Source organism: Lactuca virosa, chromosome 3, assembly GCF_052849685.1.
Source record: "Lactuca virosa cultivar CGN04683 chromosome 3, Lactuca_virosa_CGN04683_v6, whole genome shotgun sequence".
NCBI classification, from domain to species: domain Eukaryota; kingdom Viridiplantae; phylum Streptophyta; class Magnoliopsida; order Asterales; family Asteraceae; genus Lactuca; species Lactuca virosa.
Window position 1 is genome coordinate 20,712,195 of NC_136428.1, and position 11,287 is coordinate 20,723,481.

Here is an 11,287-nt window from a genome sequence, read left to right on the forward strand (position 1 = left end):
GGAACGTCGGTTTTCTCTCTCCACTCATCACATACCATATAAAAGGGTTTTGAACGATTCACTTTCTCTCACCGCAAACACTATTCTCAAACCCCTCAAAGCAAAAAATTGTTCTCTCTCTAGTGTTCATAGTCTTCTTCGACGTAACAATGGCAGGTTCATCTGAGAACATCTCCTTTGTTGTACAGTCCGCCTTTATCATCATGCTTACCATGAAGCCCAACCAGAACCTGATTCTTGATCTTGATTCATCACGCTACCATGAAGTGATCAGGCCGATGATCGAATGCCTTAAGTTCTCGCCACTGGCTCAGGCGTTAACAATGGCGGAAACTGTTCCCCTGGTTCATCTCTCATAGGCATACTCGTCTGCTATCTACAGCAAAGCAGATGATGTTATCCACTTCGAGGTTGCCTCTCACAAGACCTCTATCACAAATCCCCATTTCAGCAAATTTCTAGGGCTTACTTTACCTAAAGTTCATGTGGACCTAGAGTCGATTTCAACCACTGCCCTAATTGAGATGTTCTATCAAATGGGATACAATGGCGACATCTCCTTATTGTCCAAGTTCAGGAAACCCTTCCTTCCTCCAATGTGGAATGGGTTGTTGACCTTGGTGTTCAAGAGTTTCTCGGAGAGAGTTGATGGTTCATACAGTGCAAGTAAATTGTTCTACACTCTCATCTACGGGCTATACCATGGTGTCAATCTTGACTATGGTTCTATTTTGTGGACTCAACTTATTCAAAGTATCGTTTCCACCACTCGACACATTGAGATTTCATGTGTCGGATTCTGGTCTATCGTGGTCAACCGTGACCTAGGCCATTTCAAAGTCCCATTGATGACAGATTCCTTAATGGATGAAATTCTGACACACCAAACGTCTACCTTTGTGATGTCGGATGCTAGAAACTTCAATTTTGTTGGTACAATACCGGATGCAATGTTGGTTAAGGTTCCTCTTGACAATGCAATTGTGAGGGAGTATCGAAATTTACCTTCGTCTGGTGCTCATCCGATGCCAGCTGATCTTCGACAGTTGATTGATGAGAGCACAAAACCGAAGAGGAGAGGAAAAAGAATAGCCAAGGCTGCTCCGTCGGAAATTATCAAAGCTCCCAAGAAGACAAGGAAGCCTGCTAAGAAACCGAGATCTCCATCCCCGGTACTTCCAGAAGAATCGGACTCAAGAACTATTACAGAAGTTCAAGATGATGATACAATCAGACAAGAGGTAGAGGGCACTACAGCAACTTCGGAACCAACCCCTACAGAACAGATTCTGAATGTATCTTCTCCTCCATCTTTAATTGTTCCAACTTCTGACATTTTAAGGAACATTCTGAAAGAACCGCTTCTGAACTTATCTACTTCTCCACAATCACCTCCCGTTATTCAACCTACCTTACCAATGCCTTCCTCACCAATTTCCTCCACTATATCGATTCCTCCATCCCTCCACTACCTCCAATGAGTTCTGTTGGAATTTCTCTTCCTCAGATCTCCATCCCTCTGACCTCGCCTATCTTCACTGAATCCATTCCTCCTACCACTTCATCAGTATCTACTCCACCGGAAGTTCCGATAGTCAAATCCGTTTCGGAGGCGACTAAGACTTTAGGCATTCCTGTCAACTCATCTGATGCGGGGGCAAATGTCAACATCGGTGTGACTTGTGGACAAGGCACATCTCCTAATTCTCCTTTCAATGAGGATGAAGAGATATTATTCGGAGATGATCAAGAGCCTATGTCTGATTTTGTCTTTAGCCCCTTCATCATATTTGTAATCTCATATTAAAATCAATAAAAAGCAACAAGGCAGGTGATCATTATTACCTTCCAAGGATTTATGTCGGAGATCCTATAAAGGATCAAGGGCTTTCCTTGTAACTCACTTGTCTCATTTTGATCACTATTCTACACTCATATTACACTAACACCACAGTCTTTCATACAACTTGGTTGAATTACAATTGATCGATTTTTGACCAAAACAATTTGTAGCAAAACAAATTATGATTCATGCTTAAGAATTTAAAGTTGATCCCATTATTGACGTGTTGCGAGCAATTTTTAATATGATATCATTTTGGTAGAATCTTTCGATCTCTATCTCATCTTACGATCAAAATCTTGTAAAACGTAAAACGATCTTAAATAAGATCCTGATCTTAACAACCTTGCTCTCATTCATGCCCTCTTACCCCCCTGCGGTTTTCATATTTTACAAATTCTTCATATATTTATTTATTTATTTTACAAATTCGGTACAAACCTTTTAAATAATCCCCCCCTAACTTTTCTTTATTATATTTTTTTACCCGGCTTTTAGTTTGTTTTTAAATCTGATACAAACATTTTTTATAATTTTCCACAGCTTTTTAAAATTTTAATTTAATTTAGTTCCTTTTTTTACAACTTCATATATATATATATATATATATATATATATATATATATATATATATATATATATATATATATATATTTAAAATGCATTGTAAAGAAATTTATCTAACGTGCAACTTAGATACTTTGATCATTGTTTTTTGTAATGTTTTGTTAATCACTATTAGAAATTTAATGGTTATTTGCAAGTATGTAGGTTTTAATTGTCCCACCTTATTAGGAAATAAACATAAAGTATGCTTATAAGGTTTTTCTAAAAGATAATAGATGTTCTTGTTAAGGCTTCAAAGGTTTAATTGTTAAGGCTTCAAAGGATTTTCTAAAAGATAATAGATGGGCCAAACCCAAACAAGGATGTCTGTTCGGGCAACGAATTCTAGTTGTTCTTGTTTCTGAGTAATTGGTTTTTTGTTTCACTTCTTTTACAGCCGTTGGAAAGAAAGATATTCTACGTCAAAACCTGGGGTTTTACGCTAATGCTTACTACCTTAAAACGACGTAAAAACATTTAAGTACAATAGCTTCTTATGCAACCTTTTAGCAGTCAAGATCAACAAACATTAAATTGATTCTAGTTTTATGTTAAATTTTTAATTTGTTCAACAACGAGGCAATCTTCTTCCACCTTTATTTTAATCAGATATGATCATGTAGGATTAATCTGTTTTGTAGTTGAAACTCGGTAATTAATAATAATAATAATAATTAAATTTATTATTAGTAACTAATTAAAATATAATTTTTAATATTATTTGTGAGTTTAATTGTATGTATATCTTATGATATTCAACAATTGCTTGTAATGAAAATAATAATATAAAAATAATATAATGTAAAATAAACTTTTAGAAGTTGATATTATATGGTTAATCTTTTTGAATGGCACCTTATCATTTGGCAAAACAAAAAACAATGCAAGTAATGAAAAGCACCATTGCAAGTCATAAAAACCACCAATTGTGAGTGGTCTAACCATTATAAATTTTAGGTTTCGTTAAGTTTTCACAAAATCACTTTATTTTCCAAATTGGTTCTTGTTTTGGAAGTCTCTTTAACTTCTTTTGCAAAAACACAAATAATTCCACTTCCTTGAACTCCATGATATATATTACACATATGGTATTGAATGGGTCCATGTAGTGGCAAAAGAAGTATGAAGAGAAGTTATTCCTAAGCAATCCACACACTTTTAGTGATGTTATGGAAACATGAAGTGACACCTTAAAAAGGCATAAAAACATATGCTTCAAGAATGTTTTGTAGGTGCACGTGAAATTTGATGGTAGCAAAACAACCCACCAAAAGAGGAGCTTACGAGCCTCTAAATGTGACCTTTTCCAACCCATTATTATTATTATTATTTTTCCCGAATGTTTCTTTTATTTTATTTGATGGCTCTCTGAGTGGGGTATATGATTACGATATTTTATTCAAGTATCATTTTCATAAAGAATTAGAAAAGGACATTCATATGGAGAATTTATTTGTCATTTTGTGAGACATGTGTCATTTAGTCGATTACTCGATCGATGCCGTTAGAAAAGTGACGAATTGGATTCCTATAGTTTTGATTGAGAAAATCGCTGCTTTTCTTCATGTTTGTTCTCTGTTGTTGTTTTATTCAATTAACAACTATAATTATTGTATAAGTGATTCATTTTAGTTGTTTTTTTTTTCAAGTCGATTGGTCTTTTGTATGCTTTTTATTTGCCTTGAAGTCCCTTGGTTTGCCAACATATAGTTAATGACTAGTGATAACGATAGGACAATGTTATAAGTTACACCTCCTATCCATCTAGAATCTAAAATGGGCTCATTCAAGTATATTCAAGTAATGGAATTTTATTTTCTGTAAATGGTCGTAAAATCTAAGATTATCAAGGAGTAAGTTAAAGGCATTGGGTTCATGCTCGATTTTTTATGAGTTAAGTGATATCATATGTGTTTCATGTGATTGTAGACACGAGAAAACCCCAACTCATGAAGAAACACTACTCTTTTTAAAGGTAGTTAAACCGTAATCTTTGGACGGTTAATATAAATCATCTTGATGAGCTAATTGCATTTGGATCTAAATTTAGGTTAAATAAATGTATCAATCTATTTTGTATTTATCAAATTTGGGTGTTGTTATTAAGAAAGCATACGAGTTTTATTATGAAAGTGTTTTAAATGAGTATAATATATAATGGAATATGTAAGAATGCATATGGGTTGAATGTGTATGATTCGGGGAAAATCTTCAAAAATAGTCTATATGGTTTCCAAAAAAATCGAATTCAGTTCTTAACTTTTTAGGTCTTCAAAGATGGTCCCTCACGGCTCACGCATATAAAAAGATTATACCCTTTTTATTTCTTTTTATAATTAAATTTCACTGACCCTATTTTAAAAGAAAAACAAAAACAAAATAAATAATCTCTCTCTCTCTCTCTCTCTCTCTCTCTCTCTCTCTCTCTCTCTCTCTCTCTCTCTCTCTCTCTCTCTCTCTCTCTCTCTCTCTTACAAAGTAACAAAAACTTTTTAACTAATAAGAGAGAAAAAAAATAGGGTGATGGTGGTTGTGAAGCTTCAGAAACACCTTCGCCAATAGTGGTATTCCATCGGAGAAGGGGCAACAATCGTATCTTTGAAAAGGGGGATCCATTATTTTTCTTCAATCACTTGTAACTGGATCGCCGCCACAAAAACAACCACAAGAAGTAGTCCCCTCTCATGATTTCATTTCCCTCCTTTCCAACGAAATACTCCTACAAATTCTCTCCAAACTCCCTAACATATCTCAAAGGAATTTGAATTCTTTGGTCTCTAAATCGTGGTTCAATCTCCAAAGTCGTTTGGTAAGGCTAATTACGGTTTTCGATTGGATTTTTCTTACATTTTGTCGAATGTTCACAAGATTCCCTAACCTCATCTCCAAGATCGTTTGGCCCCTTTTGCATCGATTCCGATGTCCTTTTTACCAAACAACAATACTTTTCGATCTATTAACGAAGTAGATGTTAGATCTATATGCTCAATAATCATTTTAGAATGATATTGCCAATAACATATGATCCTATAGAGTCACACATTTAGCAAGGTGTCACTTATTCAATATTTATTATTAATATGATTATTAATAAATAGATTCAACTCCTATAATTAATTATGGAATAATTATTATTTATGGAAATAATATTTTTCTAAGAGAGAAAAACAACTAGTAACTTATAATGTATGATTTATATGTTGTGTACATCTTTTCGGATCCTTTGTAGTCAATTTATATAAAGCTAGTTTTTATAAATAAAAGATATGCATGCTTGTAAAAAATGTGCAAAACACCCATTCTTTGACTTGGAAGAAGTCAAAACTGTAGGTAGTGGGAAGTGGGTGAAGTGTAGGGGCCGAATGCCTATAGTGAGGAGTCAAATGTATTTTGAGTCTGTAAAGTGTCGAATGTTATATGACTTCGACACTCTATCTATTTTACAAGTCATAATTAATTCAATACTTTGATGTTTAGTCCTTGTAACTTTTTTGTGAGTCTGATGTATCCTATAAATAAGGTAGGTGCATAGAGTAGAGTAACATTCGAACACTTGCAGAATTCTTTCTTGTACTCATGTTCACTCTTGAACTCATTCAGACTAAATCGAGCCAAAAAAACATTACTTACATCTTGTGTTCATTTACAGCTTTGATTGTCTTAATCAATTGTGTTCGTAATCAATCCAAACACACTTCATTTGGTATCAGAGCAGGATTATCTCAATCGATTGAAGTTTCTCGTTGTTTTTTCATCTTTTTTGAATCGCTCTTTACGATTCAAAAACTTCTGCAATTTGCATAAGGAAACTTGTGTTGATCAATTGTTTTGCATAGATTTTGCATTATGTGTGTTAAATCGATTGATTTCTGATCAATCTTTGTTTGATTTCCTTCTAATATCTCGTTTTAAATCTAAAATCCTCTTTCTTCTAAATCCGTACAACAATGGTGAATTTCAATCTGAACACAATCACGAATTTCTCTCACTTGCTCAGATCGTCAACAAAGATTCTGATGCTGATTCCCGAGTACTATGAGTAATGGGCTGATAGGATTGAAGATTATCTGAATGGGATCGATGAAGATTTGATGTGATCTATCAATAAAGGTCCATTTCTTCCAGAGATGCTTGTTACTCTTGGAACTGCTGCTACGAATGATGATATGATAACGCAAGGAAACAAGATGAAGGCGAATGATAAGAAATTTCTATGTGAATTACGTGCTGCTCTTCCACCAATAGTTTACAACTATGTTTGTGGATGTTCTACAGCTAAGCAGATTTGGGATACCTTGAAGGAGAAGTATCAAGGTAATGAGAAGACGAAGAAGAGTTCTGTGAAACAGCGCTTGCTAGAGTTGGGAGAATTCAAGCAAAAAGACATTGAAACAATCGAATCAAACTTTGATCGATTGAATGAACTGATTTTCAAGTGTTCTCGATACGGAGTGACTCGTTCGTCCCTGGAGTTCAATCTCACTTTTCTTATGGGCTTACAAAAGGAGTGGAGAAACATCAGTTTGATGATTAAAACTCAAGACAACTTTGATGGTTACTCCCTTGCAAATCTGTATAATGTCCTGAAAGCACATGAAAGCGAGATCAATAACATTGCTGAAGAAAGTAAACTGAGTCTTAGAGGACCATTAGCTTTGGTATCGAAAGTTTTCGGTAAGGAGTCTGAGTCTAAAGAAGAAGCGAAGGATAGCGAAGAGGGATTCCTATTCAACTTTGATGATGAAGCATTCGCATACTACTCGAACAACAAAGTGACGAAATTTTTCAAAAAACCTTTCAATGGAAAGTTTAAGAACAATTCTGAAAACAAGAGTGTGATTTCGACTAGAAAAAGTATAAAGGATGAGTCAAAAGTGGAGAAGAAAGATGTTAAGAGTTTGTATGAGAAGAATAAGGAGTTGAAGCTAAAAGGAGACTCGGGTTACAATTCTAACTACTAAAATGGTTCAAATCATTTGGCTAAAGATCGCATGCTCAGGAAGAAAGAAGAGAAGAAGGAGAAAGTTAAGGACGAGGCGTATTATGCTGAGAAGATTGAGGAGATTAGAGCTCGAACTAAGGTTGTTTCTTTGGTGGATAAAGGAGGTGATGAGGAAGAAGGAACTTATCAGATATGTTCGCCTGGATCAGATGATGATGAGATGCGAAATCAGACTCATGGGGCCATGTATGCGAAATTAGAGGAATATGAAAAGGAGAAAGTTGTTTCGGATGAGATGAGTGAAGAGGAAGATATTATTGGTCGGTGTTTTGTGTCCACTGACTCGACTAAATCACTGATGACTGCTAAGGTACGTGATCTTCTTAACTTATTTAAAATTCCTTCATCTTATTATAATGATATTTTGTCTGAGTTTGATAATACATGTGCTTCTCTTAATGACATGTTAATCTCCATGAGTAGTGAAGAAGAAAAGTCCAAGTCCCAATTATATGAAGCTAAAAATAAATTCGAAGAGAAGAAGGGACTAGTGGAATCTCTTGATATTAGAATAACTAATCTTTTAATAGATAGAGATTCAATTAGAATTGACAATTCGATGCTTATTAAACAAAGAAACATATATTGTAATTCTGCTAAGCGTCTGTATGGAAAACTAACAGAATTTTATCACTCTGCTGACATGTGCGATGAACATCATTGGAAATTACTTCCTTTTCTTTCATATAAAAGAGAACAAATTGATGAAACAACATATGACTGTGAAAGTAATATTTCTGATTATGATAAAATTCCAATTGATTCGTATGCATATGGAATAGTAAATATAAATGATTGTTTGAATGTTGATGATCTTGTGCATATTGTGAATGAGACCTTAACTAAAAACGAACAAGTCGATATTTTAAACATGACTAAGAAATCGACACTTGGATCTCAACAAATGTTTGCTGATATTGAAGATAATTATGAAAATATCAGTGAAATTGAGGCAGAGGAGTGTGTCGATTGCTCACGATTGGTTGTCATTAGTGTTAATTCATTGGCTAAAGGCAAAGAAAAATGTAATGATTCAATGTCGAAACTAAACAGTGATCAACCTTCAACATCCAAAGTATGTGATCCTCATGATCATGTTATGGTTGAAGATTATGTGAGTGATGAGGATGAAGTTTTCAATGAGAAACCAATTCCAAGAGTTGTGGTCGAACAAGTATTCGATGACTCTAAGGAGTATTTAAATGTGTTGAAAAATAAAGGAAAACATTATCTTGAATCGAATTCAGTGGTTTGTCCTAGGTTCAAGGATTCAGAAGAAGTTTTGTTTCCAAATCAAGTTTTTGTCACCAAACGAAATGGTGATAATGTGGTTTCAGAATTGATCAAATTGATAAAAGAAGACAATGAAGGTGTGACGAAAGAAGGGTTCTATTCTAATCAAAACAAAATTGAAAATGGTTTGAACAAAAATTCAAAAACTTTTCAACAACAAAATAGACCAAAACGTGTTTGGGCTGTGAAAACAGAAAAATCAGTTGTTGATACTAAAACTAAAGAAAAAGGTGTTGATTCTTTAACCAATGATCCAAAAAGTCAAATTGTGAAAACACAAGTTTTCAAAAAAAAAGAGTTGAAAAATTGGCTTGTGATAAAGGAATTTCGAAATCAAAAGCTCAAAATAGAGCCTATTGGAAAAATGTTAAAGCTTTTCACAATAAAAAAGGTTTTACAACAAACAAAAAAATTAAATCAGCCAAGAAGTTTTCACAAAATGCAAAGAACTTTCATAACAAACAATCTAAAAAACAAAGTGGTTTTCAAAAGAGTCGAAACTATGTCCAAAATCAATTCCAGTCAAATGATTTTCAAAGAAATGTTCAAAATCTTGGACAAAGGAGTTTTGTTCAAAACCATGATCAAAGGAGTTTTGTTCAAAACCATGATCAAAGAAATTTTAGTCAAAGTCATGGAAATGGAATTTTGCTCAAAATAATGCACAAAGGAATTTTTTTCAAAATCATGGACGAAGGAATTTTGGTCTAAATCATGTACAAAGAAGTTTTGATCAAAATAGAAAAGTTTTTCAACAAAATTGTGTTGGTTATCAAAACCAATATCAAAATCGTTTCCAAAATCATTCAAAAAGGTCATTTCCAAAAAGAGAATTTGAAAAATTGGAATTTAAAGGAAAGAAAAATGAACCATTCAAACCTGAAAGTCCACATTTTCCAAATCCCGATTCGAAACAAAAGACGAAAGCAACTTTCGCAAAAGGTAGAAGTGATGTTAAGAACATCAATCACTAGCTTGAGGGAAAAGGAAAACAATGTCAATCAGGAAAGTATTCTCAAGAGCAAATTCAATATGCTTACGAGAAGTACTTGAATGATTCGATGAGTAGAAATACTTTGTCTCAAGAATCTACTCCCACGGTGCGAACGTGGAACGAAATTCCAAAGAAGAAATTTGATACTTCTCAGAGAAAGGATGAGAAAGTGAAAGTCAATGTTGAACCTTCCCCATTGCATGATTACATTTCGATGCCTAAAGAAAATGAAATTGACTTAATTGACTGTTTCAAATCGAAAGTTCGTAGTTGGGTCTTAGGTTCTTCGTTGCATAATGTGTTCCAAACTAATGTCCAAGGACCTAAAAGGTCTTGGGGACCTAGATTCCTCTAACTGATCGCAGGTTCTATGTGACGAGCAATATGACGAAAATTGGTATATCGATAGTGGATGATCGCGTCACATGACTGGAAGGAAGGAGAACTTGCATGATTTTTGAAAATTGGACAATGCTGGAGTTGTCAAGTTTGGTAACAATAATAAATGTAAAGTCAGAGGTTATAGCAAAGTAATGAGTGGGAAATTCATTGTGAATCGAGTTGCCTATGTTGAAGGACTAAAGCACAATCTGATTAGTTTTTCACAACTAGTTGTTGGCACTGGTAATCAGGTTCTCTTTGATGAGGAAGGAAGTATTATCTTCAACAAGGAAACAAAGGAGATTCTATTGAAGTCGAAACGAAAGGGAGACATGTTTACTCTTGACTTGAAACTAATTGTGGGTGTTCCCTTAGTTTGTTTGCTATCGAAAGCATCCTCTTATCTCAGCTGGTTATGGCATCGACGTCTTTCTCATCTCAACTTCAAAATCTAAAAAAACTTGTTCTTAATGATCTTGTTCGGGGTTTAGCTGTTTTAAAATTTGACAATGACTCTTTGTGTGTTGCATGTGAACAGGGAAAACAACATCGTCAAGGTCATCTGATCATCATTGATTCAAAAATCATCAAACCTTTGGAACTTCTTCACATTGACTTGTGTGGACCTTCGATTGTTGAGACTCTCAATAAGAAGAAGAACATACTAGTTATTGTTGATGATTTTTCCAGGTTTACTTGGGTTTTCTTTTTCAACAGAAGTCTGAAACTGCTCAAATGATGATTGATTTTATCAAGAACATCGAATTGAGCTTGAAAAGGAAAGTTTGAAAGATAAAGAGTGATAATGGAACGGAGTTCAAAAAATGAATTTTGGATTCATTTATTACTGAACTGAGTATAAATCATAATTTTTCGTCCCCATACACACCACAACAAAATGGTATGGTCGAAAGGAGTCTAAATATGAAGAAAAGCACAAGAAAACCTAAAGTTGTCAAATTTATGGAACCTTAACCTTCCAACTAACCTAAATATGAAGAAAAGCACAAGAAAACCTAGATCTGAGCACATGGACTCATAAAGTTTCGAACTTGAGGACTTACAAAATTCCACAAAACATGCACAAAGAGGATCATGAGAGTTGCTTGTTAAAATAAAGCTTTAAGGGTCACTTTCTTCTTCTTCAAGACACCACCAAACACCACAA